Here is a 13935-nt window from a genome sequence, read left to right as displayed (position 1 = left end):
TATTCAAACGAGCCCTCTCAGCTATCAGTTTTTTTTAAGGGGGTCACATAACACAGGACCACTCCCTTCCATCAAAAGGGAGCTAATCCCTATACAATCTACCTCCCAAAATCCCACTTTTTGTGAATGAAACTGAGATTTGAAAAGGAATCTATCTCTTTCCGGTTCAATGATTACTGCAGGCAGACAGGCGCGTAGCCAGGGGGGGGCGGTGGGGGCGGTCGCCCCCCCCAAAACGCCGGCCAAAAAAAAAAAAGAGAGAGAAAGAGGAGAAGAAAAAAAAGGAAGACGTAGGAAGAAAAAGGGAAGAGGAGTCGAGAACGGTACAACGAATCGTCAAAGCTTCCGCGCTTCGCGCGGGAAGGGGGGAACTGAGTTCAAATTTAGGATTAAGGGTCGGGAAAGGTACAACGAATCATCTTCTTTCTCTAATAATTTAATGAAACGTCAAAACTTCGCACGAGAGGGGGGGGGGGGGAACAGACTTCAGACAATGATTAAGGGTCGGGAAAGGAACAACGAATCGTCTTCTTTCTCTAATAATTAAATGAAACGTCAAAACTTCGCACGAGAGGGGGGGGGGGAACAGAATTCAGACAAGGATTTAGAGTCGAGAAAGGTACAACGAATCGTCTTCTTTCTCTAACAATTTAATAAAACGTCAAAGCTTCGCGTGAGAGGGGGGAGGGACTAAATTCAGACAAGGATTCAGTCGAGAAAGGGACAACGAATCGTCATCTTTCAAAGCTTCCGCGCTTCGCGCGGGAGGGAGACTGAGTACAGATAAGGATTAAGAGTCGGGAAATTAGGTACAACGAATCGTTTCTTTTCTCTAATATTTTAATGAAACGTCAAAGCTTCGCGCGAGAGGGGGGAGGGACTGAATTCAGACAAGGATTATGAGTCGTGCAGGGTACAACGAATCGTCTTCTTTCAAAGCTTCTGCGCTTCGCGCGGGAGGGGGGAAACTCCCCCCTCCCTGCACCCACCCCCCTAGGGAGCGCGCTTCGCGCGCTCTTTAAGTGATTCGCACGCTTCGCGTGCTCACTACCGCCCCCCCCTAAAATGAAATCCTGGCTACGCGCTTGCAGGCAGAAGATGTACACACTGAAAAGACATACAAAATTGTTATCATAGGTACACTGTGTGTGTGATATATTACTACTGCTGGTTCATGTAGAGGTCAGAGTACTGGAACTACTTTCACACTTACCAGTGCTTGGGTGTGCTCATGCATATGCATGAATCTGGCACCACCCAGAAATTTTTACCAGATGGTGTTGTGATAAAACTTGAATATATAACTGAAAATTCTAAATGGATTGGAACATTTTTCTGCATCTTCTCGACAGAAAATTATTAAACTAATGAATGTAACAAAATCTCACTAATTAGTTACCTTTAATTCAAAAGACATCTTTCTTAGAAATGTGACTTATGGTACTTAAAATGGAAAATTGCACCATTTCAATCCCTCCACACTTTCAAAACTGTTATTCTGCTGTGTACAGTTTCAGCTGCTTTCTTACATTTCTTCTTTTTTTTTCTAGGTGAATTTGACATGATTCATTAAACAATGGATATAAAGAGGATCAAATGAGCTCATGAAGCATATAAACATAACCACAAAAGTAAAGTATCAGCATTTCTTTAATTTTCATAAAATCTCGCCAAAAGGGCCAGGAAATACTCTGTAACCTTTCCCTTCATATCATACATGTTCAGTCACAGGCTTATTTTTGTCTTTCGATCTTCCCCATTTTGTTTTTGTTCATTCATGATAACAAACTCAAAAAGTTCCCACACACTTTCGGAAACCAACCACAGTAACACAAGCTCCCAAACTTTCAGAAACCAAAACTGGAAAGTTCCATTACATTCACAAGGGGGGTTTCTGCCGCAGAGGTCAACTGGGGTCAAATCTGCAGACAGCTGTTCGGATTGCTTCAGCACAGGGGTAGGGATGCTGAGATAGACAGAATTTTGCCGACTGTATTTTCGTAAAGGTCAGCCAAACATGCAACAGATTGCTGAGGTTGGCGGAAGAAACTCACTTGGGGAAAAAGTGGCCGTGATGCATGTAGGTTTTTAGTCCAAGTGTGGCTTTGCAAGCACTTTCTCTGGCTGTTTAGGGAGGGGGGGGGGGGGGGGAGGGGCTTACTCGGCATGGTTTCGGCCTTGTATGAAGCCTGGAATGTTCTGACGAATCCTATTTCGTAATGAAAATTGTCTCCTTTATTGTCAAGCACTTGACAAGTTTTCCCCTTCTGAATAGCAAAATAAAAACAACAAAGAGAGAGAGAGAGAGAGAGAGAGAGAGAAAGAGAGATCATACAAAAATGACACAAGGGCCCTTGGCAATGCTGCCCCATGAGCCCTCAAAAGAGCCCCCATGCTTTCCTCCCATGGAATAGATCTGTTTGTCTTCACGAGCCATACCAAATCAAAGTCTTAACCACCTAGACTATACACTGACACTAGCCTAGGTGTGAAGTGACCCACAGATGACCGTGGTCACCAAGGGATAGCGGTCATCTCATCAAGTTCATCTCTAACGAGTCTCTGACCCCCTCGTACCCCCTTGCTATGACCATGGACCCCATGCTATGGCAAAATCCCATCTTCTGGTATCTCTGTGATGAAACTGAAGTAGCAATTTGCAAACGATCCACCAGACAAGTTTGGGGAGTTCATGGCAGAAAACTGATGACGGAAGTTTTGGAAGACCATTTCCCCTCATTGCATCAATAGTTGGTGAACTTGTGGTAACCCAAGCAAGTCTGCAGGGCTAAGCACATACCTAGTTGTTTCCTGGCCCACTCAGTCACGATGGTTGCTATGGTAATCTCATAATGTACTCCCACCTCAGTCGTAAGATGTAAATTTACGATTGACTGTGTATGACATATTTTCCTTTCTACCATAGCAGTAGAAAATAAATGGCAGCAGAGAGCGATTGAGCTATGATAGAAACCTCCAAAAGAGATGTGGTAAAGCAGAAACAAATTACATGAAAATTTCGCTTATATTGAAAACATTTTCCAAACGCTCCAGAAAACAAAAAAAGTAGTTTTTACACTGCATCAAACTACATGTATACCCCATTCAATCAATTAGCCACGAAGATTTGGATTTTCTATTTAAAAAAATATATGTTATAGAAATAAAAAAAAAAAAAAAAAATCTGCATTGTGATAAATTTAAACAACAATGTTTGATTAACAAGTTAAATGATAAAATCATAATCAATTAAAAGACTTAATGATTTGAATACTGCAGTTGGTTAAGTTCAAATTAAATGTTTCCTATTCCTTACCAAATTCAAATACACATCATATTCATGGTTTTACGCTTGTCTTCGTTAGCAATTTTTCCCGGAAATTAAAAAAAAAATCATGAAGGTCACAATCACTATAAGTACCTGCACATGTACCTGTACTTCAACTAGAATATATCATTCAATCACCTATACTGTACTTCAAATCAAAACATTTTATATTCGGGTAGGAAGGATTGCATTACAACTGCAACTGCAAGGGGGTGTACTCCTTCCGCTAACAGTACAGATTTTGTAGTTTCTGCTGGTATAAAATCTCTTTTATATATTTTTAATTTTCCATGGAAACTAATCTGGATGCTAAATTAGTTTCTATTTTGCTCTTATTCTCCAGTTACTTTGGTAGGTTTCCGATTACACCTCTACATTGAATAAATTACCCTAGATCGAGTTATACAAGAATCATATCTAGCTGTATAATAAGTTATTCAAATTTTCCTAATCTGAACAACAACATTGTACATGAATGAAGAAACGTTGTATAATTAATATAGTGAAGATAAGGAAATGAGATATCACTACCTGAAATAGGAAAACCCAAGGGTGAAGACCAGTGAGATTGAGATAGGAGACAAATTACTACAGAAGTACAAATAGTCTGGTGTTTAGGTGAACTTAAAGAGAAGGATGAGTTCTGGGAAGAGGTGAAAAATAATTTGTGAGCATTACTCATTCTTATTATGCAAGCGTGGAAGAACATCAGTTAAGACATGTTCCCTGAAAAGCATGGCTCTTCAAATGCATTCATATTCTAAATGCATGTAACATCGTAAAAATCGGGGGGGGGGCGGTTTTTTACGCCACATGTTCGTGTAGTCCCATATACATCTTTCTGTGCAAGTGTTTGTAACTTTACAAAGACTTGGCCAAATTTCTTATCATTTTGATGATTCCAGAACCTTGCAATACACACAAATTCTTATATGCTACATGATCAACCTTTTCTGGTCGATTCCACAACGTTTCTTTCACAATGCAATCGCATGACCATAACTGGTGTTTACCTTTAAAGGACAATCTATTTAATTTCTGTGTTTCTCCCAAGTGCCTTCACCCTTGGAGTGCCACCGATACTCAAAATACATCATGACCAGTTTATACAGGTCCTCTAAAAAGAAAAGACCATCTCAAGTCATACATTTTTGAAAAATTGAAATTTTAGTCATTTTGTGTGTCGGAACAGATGGGAAAGTTGTCTACCACTACATCACTGAGCCAATTTCAGCCCATACATGTGCTGAAGTGATTACAACTTTCGAAAATTCATTACTTTCTCATTTTTCTTATGATTTCATTCAAACTTTCACCAGTGTACTTCTCAGATTTTTTCTGCTTTCCTCTAGAGTAGTTTGTTATCAAGGTTGAATTTCCCTTTGATCTCCCCTCAGTAGATATAACACATGAATGAACTCTGCAGTCTGGAGTACAGTAGGCAGATGAACCAGCTCTCATTCAAAATATATTACTATACAAGTTGGATTTGACTCGAACATCCCCATATTTTTGGCTATTTAGTGAACAAAACTGGACAGAACCAAGCATTTTCATCGCAAGGCGATTATATTTCCCAGGCCTGAAAATGAAGCTAATAAGTGAAGTTATGTACATGACTGGGTGATTAGCACCACATGGCCATATTCATGAAGCCAATTACAGCGAACATTTATTTTTTCAAAACACCTAATGCCCAGATTTAATGTTGGGAGATTTTGAACAGTTACCAGATGGACTGGGTGCAAGTTATTCATTGACAGTTTGTGTAGTTAACAGTACTGAAAACACGTGAACAGATTACCAGCTTTATGAAGCATATTGTCTGACGAAAGCCAAACAGGTACTACATGTACCTTTGTATTATATGCGGTAGCACCCTTTTGCCTTATAAAAATATGCTATCTTATTAATAATGGACTTTAAAGCCCATCTGTACTAGTTTGGATAGGAAGGATTAGACCATCCAGGAAGGTCACTGACAGGTCGCTATCTCATTAACTCAGCTCTCAATCAACGTAAGAAAAAGAGGATCATGGGGAACAAATATATAGAGGGAGCAAGTAGCTACAATTAGTACAGTGGGGCTTTAAACCATGAGGCATATACATTAGTTTTCTCCAGTAATACTGGTATATTTGGTTGGTAATACCCTAGGCACTGTTTCACACAATCTTGTTATACTTATGATCAACAAGTTTCATAAATCCATCGCAAATTTACCATCAGCCAATCAAATGCCGCGATTTCACAAACTTAAAATCAGCCGGGTAACTCGTTATGAAAACAAGTTTTGTGAAACAGGGTCCTGATCATAGCTACTACACAATACCACACTTATGAATACTAGAAAGTACTTGGACCGTCGGACGACGCAGTTCCCTCCCTGCGAGTGAAAACAGGGGGCAGAAACCCCCCATTACAATTCAATGGTAACACAATGGGCTGTTTACACAACTTTTATTGACGTTAGTGATTGGTGTAACCTACGTCTACTAATATAAATGTCTCCTGACGACCTAATACAATAGGGAAGTATGGTGGTAACATGCAAACATTGGTATAGGACTGAGGGGCTTCACGATCCCCTGTTATAGGCACATAAGCTGGACCACTGTAAACTATAGTTTCACCTTTTTTGAAGGAATCAAAAAGGTCATTCAAAGGACTGAGTAGTGTGCATACATGCTATGCATATATTTGTCATTACAACAAGCTAATGTAGAATTTGAAATGAGGACTTTTTCATGGATTTGAATCTCTTGAGTACTCTAAGCAGCTTAGAGTTTCATGGGAGAGGTGATTTACAAGCTCATCTAAACCTATAATTACATACTGCATTGTGTATTGTGCATGGACCACACCCTTCCTTATATGTATTTATGTTTGCATATATTCTAGTCTTTCCAATCTTGATTGATACTTTTTCTTTCTGACAGTAATTGCTTCTTGAAAGCAATACAAAAACTCCACGCAAAAATCCTATAAAACTAAAACTTAACACTATAATTCATTATTCATTATTAAGACTCTGTGTAAAGTGTAAACACCATACACCATATCTCCATGGTGTTTAATAATTCCGATAAGTACAACAAAATCTTCAAATATATATATTCAATATGATCTGTTCAGAGACAGAAGGATGTTAACTCTGTGTATGAGTTAACACCCTTCTGGCTCCAAACAGACGATATATCATATTTTCAAATTCACGTTTATATGTTCTCTCAACTATGCATGTACCATGAACAAAAATACACGAGTCTGCCTGAACAACATGTTTAAGAATTCGTTTCACCTTCATTTCAATTGAATACAAATTTCTACATCTCGGGGCGAGTTATGGGGGTGATGTAGCAAACTTGTTTACCCCTATCCCATGTTTACTGCCCAACCTACTCAATTAGGGGCTGATAATTACATCAAGTATATTGATTTCTCGCTTGATTTCTTGGGACATTAGGCATGCCAAGTCTGGAGGCAAAGCTTGGCAAAAACTATTTTGAATCTGTACGACCCTGACATCATCATGCTTGGGGAAATAAAGTGAAAAGTATATTTCTAATCAAACAGTGTCCTTGCTTTCTAAAAGAAAATTGCATTTCAATAGTCAGAATGCAAATTGCATATATTATGTGTTGTTAGGTAGGGCAAGCCATAATGCGTGTCCTACCTAGCAACAACTAATGTATGCAATTTGAATTCCGACTATAAAGATACATTTATTCATTAACAGGTGAATGAAATAATTTGCATGAGGCACTTCACAAAGTCATACATATACAGTACATGTATGCATAAATTTGATTTCATTTAATACCAAAATGGCCTATTCCCCCTCCCCCTTCATCGACATGTACAGTGTAGGTGCAGACCCCCTAATTGAGTTATGAACCTCAATATTTATCAGACTGTTGCTTTTGGCAAGGTTTGATCAATGTAATCGACTGATAAAAATATCAGTCATCGCCACACAGCAAATGCCTCATTATAGTCCCACACATAGATTAAATTTCTAGGTTTCAAATATCATGCGAATTACATTCGCACAAATGTGATTCAAATGGGCTACACAGCTGTAAGTGGATTATTCCCAAGCACACTTGTCAGATAACGTTTCAGGAAAATGTTCTAAAAAATAGGGAAAATATGGTAAACAAGTTGTACATGTACATGTATGTACACTGAACACTAGATTGCCATGACTTCAGAGCCTGTGTTGGCAGATTGCAAATTGATAACTAAAGGGACGAATAAAAAAAAAAATAATAATACAGAATTGAGAAAGTCATGCTTCTGTATAAATTGACATGGGGACCATTCTTCAAACAAATTATCCTGAGCCAATTTTTTTTGATCAATATTTTAAGTTTTATTGTCTGCAAAGACTCTAGACATTTTGTATTGTCTTCATTGTATACCTGAATGGGGATAAAAAGGGATGGTATCGATGTCACAGATATCCATTTAAATCCTCTGGTTACGAGCCAAATGCTAAAACCATCGAGGAAGTTGTCATAAAAGAGGCTACATTGACAGACTGCACATGCATGCATCTGTAATTACTTGTATTTTAATGCATTAATCTGTATGGAAATTGTTTGTTCGATGAAAATGATATACCAACTGGATTGAAACAGAGTATCATATCCAAGTTTTGATCCATGTTCTGAAAAAGCCTGTTGGTGTTATTATTCCTCGCTTGCTTTACTCCCTCACAAAATTAAGAATCTTGAAGTTGATTTTGGAAAAGAGCCACCACCCACCCCCCCCCCCCAAATGAATATGTACATTATTTTTAATTTCATTCATTCAGTTCTGAATATGAATAAAGTCAGTACACCATGTACTGTGCATTGAAACATATGGAGAAATATAAACTTGTTTTAAACAGAACTGGCCAGGCTCCAAGATAACCGAAGCTGATGCAAATGTATTGTATGCCTAAAACTTTACAACAACTACATTTACATGTAGGTACTTTCAGGTTATGGTCCATTGAGAAAGGAAGTTGACATAGAATTCATTGAGACAGGAAGCAATGGTCTTCCCATTTGTAAAACATTTTGAACTTTTAAAAATCTGACCAATGAGTTCACAAGATATTTTATGATTGAGTTGCAGGCTTGCATTTCCTTTCTCTGCAGAGTACATTGATGAGTGCAAAGACAGAGACAATAGACCTGCCTACCAACATATTTCAATTGAAGGACTTCTTTCCTGGGGTTCTAGTGACGAGTTATTCCATTCACCTGTTATCAATGAATAAACTACAGTACTTGGAATCCAGTCTGCATACATTACTTGTTGCTATGCCGGGTGAGTCTTGGGCAAGCTTAGAAGTTGTCAAGAACAACCTTTCTCTAAACAGTATGCATAACATTTGAATATATTAGTAATCTGGTCTATTACTTGACAGGAACTGACTCTTTTAGACAAAGCAACTAGCGAGTCCCCCTGCATGCATACATGTACAGGGGGTACTTCCCTTTCACTAATTCGGCCACATGATTGATAAGATGACATACTGTGGGGGTATAAGGTGAGTCATACATGTATGTTAGCAACACTGGAACATTCAGCACATGCCTAACATGTTTCAAGCACACACACACACACTTAAAAGCAGGGCTGTCAACTTCGGGGAACTGCTTCGAGGGAGGTCGTATGCAAAGGCACAAAAGGCACAATGTAAATCTGGATGTCACTGAAGAATCTTTGAAATCAATTTAAACTGAATATCATCTGACGATATATATACAAGAGCAGCTTGACGGTACGCGTGGTGAATTGCGATTGGGTTATGAAATCTAATGGCATTTTGATCATGTTGGACATATACACACAACAAAAATCATTTGAAGACACAGATCTACAAGCAAACATTTAATAATCAACGTTGGATTGTTAACTTAAAACAAAAGGCCCATAATACCGAAGCCTTAACTTGGGCACATAAACCATGCCGGCTGATTTAATTTTAGCATCCAAATACTATCTTTTTGTTGATTAGGAATTAAAGAAGATTATGGTAGGCCTATAATGAAGAAAAAACGGTGTTAATATTTACTTTTGGTGCACCATATGTTCTTTTTCATGATGGAGGGAATCTTCGAGTCTTTATTGACAAATAACAGAGAATGCTGACAAAATATATACAGTGTGTAGGCTTTGTCCATCTGTGGTTCAATATTCAGGCCAATCGAATTGATATGAACTTCTATCGAACTTTTGCGATATTTCTGCACTGTTATTGTTTTTTTGTTAACACATTGTGCGGTACAAACAATGTTTAAAATTATTGACAAAAATATACGATCAGTCGAAAATCCAATTGTTCCACAAATAGAACAATAACAAAACATCTGGGTACAATTGTCTCTCATTGTTCTACAAATTCAAAAGTTTTGTTCCTTGCTCGGTTTGGCCAATTTGAGGAAGAAACGGGTCCCGTTCGCCTCCCAAGGTTAGGGCATGTGACAGTGCCAGGGCCAAGGCTTAGCAATTTCTCAGGAAGCTTCCCTTTGCGCTAGAGTGCGTAATATGACATCACTTTTTCCCTATGAGTGGGACTACAGCATGAAGGAAGTGTGAATCACTGTGTGAGTTTGCTTTGTGCTATGGCCTTGTAGCAGCTGTTACCATCAATGCAAACCACAATATTGAACTTGTGTGCATAAACTTGTAGTTTTAAGAGTAACAGACTCTTAAGTGTTAACAAATTAAAAAATTTGTAAACTGTACTGTTAATTTAGTTCATTATCTAAACTCTGTAAGCTTGCATGTACATGCAGGCCTACTCACAAACTATTCACAACATGACTAATTTTGTTTCCCCAGGGAAGCCTTATCAGCTTCGATGCTGTTCTTCCTGAGGGCCCCGCAATTGCCAGGCACCCATTTACACCTGGGTGGAGGGTGGCAAATGTGGGAAAATGTCTTACCAATAGACGTTAAGTGCCGGGCTGGGATTGGAACCCCCAACCCTATGATTAAGAGTCAAGTGAATGAACCACTGTACCACAACATCTTTCTCTGTTTTATCTGCTTTCATTCAAATTAAATTATTACAAGGGTTGGATCACCCTTTGTATTGTTTTATCAGGACACAGAACAAGTCGCGTATTGACATGTACGTACATGCATGTAGGCTACATACTATATTCAGCTCATGATATCTAATCATGCAAACAACAATTATCTTAGTGATAAACACAAACGAGATATTGGAGAGAAGAGGAGAGAGACTATAGGGAAATCTGGGAGCTGGCTCACCCTAATCGTCCAACAGTAAAAGGACAAGTTACATTTACAAAAAACAAGAAATACAATAAGTTGAGTTGTTTGAAGGGATGTTAAGTTGGGTTAAAGGTAAAGACCAGTTATGGTCATGAGATTGCATTGTGAAAGAAACGTTGTGGAATTGATCAGAAAAGGTTGATCATCTAGCATCTAGCATCTGCAAGGTTCTGGAATCATCAAAATGATAAGAAATTTGGCCCATTCTTCGTAAAGTTACAAGCACTATACACAGAAAGATGTATAAGGGACTACCCTATATCTCTCACAGACCATGAGAGAAACAAATTTACCAAATATATGAATTAGTAGGCGGTTTCCCGGCAAATTTTTTATCATCATGTATTAGTCAAAACATATTCTTTCACATGATTGGTAATGAGAGCTTCCATTTCATTTTTTGAAATTGGGGCGTTTCCAATACTGGTCTTTACCTTTAAGTTGGGTTAAAGAGAAAAGCACCCCGTTGATTAATCAAGCGGGAGATAGGGAGGATGGGATAGCAAGTTTGGTCTACCAGTTTTCATGCTCTGGTAAACTTCCTGATCAACAAGAATTATGATCACAAAAATTAATCGGAAAGAGAGTGGAAGTTCGAGCAGACAATGCGTGACCTCTTGGGTGTGACCTCGAGTTGCCATAGTCGGGTCAAGGATATTAAATTTTGTTCTGGGTAAATCTATGGGAAACACGACTGCTGGTTAGCATAAATAATAATATAGACATAGGCAGTATGAAGTTCAGTTTATAGTTGCAAATGATTTGAAACTGACAAGAGGATAATTGGAAAGAGATGTTATTTTTCAAATAATCCTATATTACTCCTGTATTATGCATGAAAAACAGAGCGTTCTGTATAGTATACTTATATGCTAGTATCTCCAACTTATTCAAAGGTTAAAACAACCACGAAACCCAGTAGGTCTTTGAGTCTATTAGTTTAATGAATTTTCAAGTAGTTCCACTCTAACAATCTTTTTCCTTTCACCCGCCCACCAACCCCATTCTCCGAGCGATCGTCTCCCCCGCCGCCCTTCATGCCATGAGTACCCCAGCCAAACACACACCCCTTTGAAAAAACCCTCCAAAAGCCGCCCACAAAGGCGAACCCTCAAATCCCCCCTCCTTGTGAACCCGCAATCTCCTTCACAAAGTTCCCCCTATTCATACTCCCAATTGAGCTTTCATTGCCTTGGGTATTGCATGGGATTATGCAAATTAGGGGAGGGGTCCAGAACTCCAGATTTTTGAAGTTTAGCCTCCAAGGCTACAGACAGACAAGAGCAGAATGAGAGAAAGATTAGTTGGAGAAAGCAAAAAAATTCTTTGGGAAATAAGTCCCGTTTAAATCCTATTTACACTCCGCAAGCCCCCTTAAACTTTCATAAGATTTCTTTCAATTTTCTTGATAGAAACATGTACTTGTACTAAAGTTTCTCAGAGCATTTCATGCAAAAAAAATGCTTTGGGAAATAATTCCTGTTTAAATCCTATTTACACTCCGCAAGCCCCTTCAAACTTTCATAAGATTTCTTTCAACTTTCTTGATAGAAACATGTACTTGTACTAAAGTTTCTCAGAGCTGTCCATGCAATTGGCAAGATACCAACTGATTCTTAAAATCTTTGAAAACTTTGAAAGTCACCAAACAACAATATGATAAGTCATTCAAAATAAATAGATAAATAAACCTGAAGGTAAAATCAAATTAATGATTTATGAGAAAAGATTATATTACTTCTTGTTTCCATGCTAATGTATAAAGGGAAGCAACAAGTGGTGCATTGCACACACAACTCACCAAAACAAAAACCAGATGAGCAAACGCTAACAATTTCGTATGCGTTTTTTCAGCAGTGTAAAGGCAGTTCCCAAAATATCAATGGCTTGTATTTTAATAATGGTTTTGGGGCTGTGTACAGTAAGTGGGTCTTTTGAGGCCTTTAATACAAAGACAATTTAAGTTCACCAATAGTCTTTGAAGCTTATTATAAGATTAATGCTCATCTACACCTTTAAGCTCGACTTAGGCTGATTTCTTAACTGATTTACTTTCCTAAAAAAGATTCTATAGATTTCAGCAGAGAATATCCTTGTCATTGTATATTTTTCGAATTACCTGCCATCCTTATCCCATACAAAATTAGGAACTTCAAATTTAAATGCTTGATTAGGAATACAGGTTATTTTGTATACTTTTTACACAGCAAGGTATTTTTCAGCAATAGAGAAGGGATCTAGGGTTCGCAACGTTGATATAAAGACCTCAAAAATAGGAATAATTCCTTCATACGTGTATACTTCTACGTCGGTACTTGACAGGATCCATCAGTCAGGATATATTTAGATAATGAAGACGTGTGAGCAACTAAAGCAGATATAGAAAGTCATATTAGTTCCATTTGCTGGTCTTTGGAAATGATAATCTTGCAGCACTTAACAAATACATTGTGGGCTTTGCAACTTTTGACATGGGTTGGTGATAAGGAGGTACAATAAATCATAAAATTACAGTAAAACCTGTCAAAAAAGTTGCTTGAAATTAGAAACGTCAGTCTCTCTTTATTACCATCACATGATTTCATGCTCAAATATCTATTTTTCGTTGATTACGTCAATTATGTGAATATTTCAGCTGGGCGTTGTTATAAAATAAATGAAGTTCTGTATTACAATGCTAGTCATGTTACATGGCATACAAATGGGCTTGACTTGTAATACCTGGGACATTTTATAGTATAATGGAGAGTGAAGCAGTGATTGTTAAGAAGGGGGAACTCTTTGGAAATACTTTTACCTCCTTTTTCCTTGGCTCAAGTAAACGAATAATAATGCCACCATAATCCCCTCCTACAGACAGTGCATGGATTGAAATAGGTTATTGGCATGGGTTCCCAGACTCTATTCAACTGATAAATCTCAACTTTTGAATTAGCTTTAAAGTCAAGAGGGCGAGGCTCTATAAGTCCAGCGAATAGAAATCTGGGTTTTCTTTGAACAGTTACGGTATGATGCACCCCATGCATGGAGTGGAAGATCTTTCAATGGATTCTTTTCATGCATGGTCTGGGACGTTTGTTTGATGTGTCTATTAAAGGTTGAGTTAATTTAAGGGTGGATTAAGGAGATGATGATATACATAGTAAGAAGGAAACGTTGGGTTTGAAAAGACGTCATGAAGCCATCGAACGTTGACAAGCTACATGTAGGTGTGAACAGCCCTATTCATGAACAACATTTTGCAACAGTGGAAAAATATATATAACATGAGTTTACAAGTAGAAAAAACATGATTTGATATCAAA

Source organism: Strongylocentrotus purpuratus, unplaced genomic scaffold (genome assembly GCF_000002235.5).
Source record: "Strongylocentrotus purpuratus isolate Spur 01 unplaced genomic scaffold, Spur_5.0 spur5_scaffold_17, whole genome shotgun sequence".
In the NCBI taxonomy this organism is placed as follows: domain Eukaryota; kingdom Metazoa; phylum Echinodermata; class Echinoidea; order Camarodonta; family Strongylocentrotidae; genus Strongylocentrotus; species Strongylocentrotus purpuratus.
Note: the sequence above shows the minus strand (reverse complement) of the source record.